The sequence below is a fragment of the Arachis duranensis genome, chromosome 7 (genome assembly GCF_000817695.3).
Source record: "Arachis duranensis cultivar V14167 chromosome 7, aradu.V14167.gnm2.J7QH, whole genome shotgun sequence".
NCBI classification, from domain to species: Eukaryota; Viridiplantae; Streptophyta; class Magnoliopsida; order Fabales; family Fabaceae; genus Arachis; species Arachis duranensis.
The window spans coordinates 54,711,812-54,713,781 of NC_029778.3; positions in this window are offsets into that span (position 1 = coordinate 54,711,812).

Genomic DNA, 1,970 nt, shown 5'->3' on the forward strand with positions numbered 1-1,970 from the left:
AAAGGTTCAACAAAGCATGTTTGGAGATCCAAGACCTGCCCACAGAGGCATCCATAATGGGGCTAGTCAATGGGTTCAGAGAAGGTCCCTTCTCACAGTCCATATCTAAAAGGCACCCCGTTTCTCTAAGTGATGTACAAGAAAGGGCTGAAAAGTACATCAATATGGAAGAAAATGCCAAATTAAGGGACCTGAGTTGGCGACCTGGACCCACTCCCTCAACTAAGGAGAGGGAAAGGGAAGCCAAGAAAAGGAAAGAACTCGGTCTCGAGAGGCCCAGAAAATATCACTCCTACACTCCTCTAAAAACTTCTATAGTGGATGTATACAGAGAGATTTGCCACACGGAAAGGCTGCCACCCCCTAGACCTATTAAAAATAAAAAAGGGGGGAGTCGCAGCGATTATTGTGAGTACCACAAAATATATGGTCACTCCAGTAACGACTGTTACGACCTTAAGAATGTGATAGAAAAGCTGGCTAGAGAAGGTCGGCTTGATAGATATCTCATGGAAAGGTCGGACAGTCACGGAAAGAGAAAGCGAGAGGATATGGATAGAAGAGATCCACCACCACAGACCCCAGAGAGGCATATCCTTATGATCTCAGGAGGATTTGCGGGAGGAGGACTCACCAAATCTTCTCGCAAAAGACATCTCAAAAGAGTCTATCAAGTCGGGGAAGAGTCACCCGATCTCCCCACTATTTCGTTCACAAAAGAAGATGAGAAAGGGATAATCCCCGGGCACGACGATCCCGTGGTGATAACTATGATCCTAGCCAATGCCCATCTCCACCGAACTCTGGTGGACCAAGGAAGCTCGGCGGACATTCTCTTCAAAACCTACTTTCGACAAGCTTGGGTTAGATGAGAAAGAATTGAGAGCCTACCCCGACACCCTATATGGATTAGGGAACACGCCAATAAAACCACTAGGATTTTTACCCCTTCACACCACTTTCGGAAAAGGGGAAAAATCAAAGGCTCTGAGTATAGACTTCATAGTCATTGATGAAGGGTCAGCCTATAATGCCTTAATTGGCAGGACTACCCTTAATCGGCTCGGAGCAGTGGTATCCACTCCCCACCTCTGCATGAAATTTCTGACCTCAACGGGAATAGCAACGGTGAGAGGAGACCAAAAATTGGCAAGGAAATGCTACAATGAAAGCCTAAATCTGAGAGGAAAGGGCAAAGAAGTCCACACTATAGAGCTCGGTGGCGCAAGGGCCAGAGAAGAGCTGCGACCTCAACCGGGAGGAAAAACCGAGGAGATACAAGTCGGTGGAGAGGAAGGAAAAAACGCTTACATAGGAGCCAACCTAGGGGAAACCCTAAAACAAGGGTTAGCTGAACTCCTAAGAGCTAACTCCGACCTCTTCGCATGGAAGGCTTTCGACATGCCCAGGATTGATCCCGAGCTCATGTCCCATAGGCTCTCGGTTTACCCAGGGTCCCGACCTGTACAACAAAGAAGACGCAAGCTCGGCACGGAACGAGCCCTAATAGTAGAAGAGCAAGTACAGGCGCTCTTGGAAGCCGACTTTATTAGAGAGGTCAAGTACCCAACGTGGCTAGCCAATGTAGTGCTAGTCATAAAACAGAATGGTAAATGGAGAATGTGCGTCGACTATACCGACTTGAATAAGGCATGTCCTAAGGACCCTTATCCCTTACCAAGTATTGATACCCTGGTGGACTCCAGCTCGGGGTATCAATACTTATCATTCATGGATGCCTACTCGGGGTATAACCAAATCCCGATGTACGAACCCGACCAGGAGAAAACATCATTCATCACACCCAGAGCCAATTATTGCTACGTGGTCATGCCATTCGGATTAAAGAATGCAGGAGCCACATATCAAAGGTTGATGAATAAAGTGTTTTCTCCCCACTTGGGGAGCCTAATGGAAGTATACGTCGACGACATGCTAGTAAAAACCAAGCAAGAAGTCGACCTCCTAAC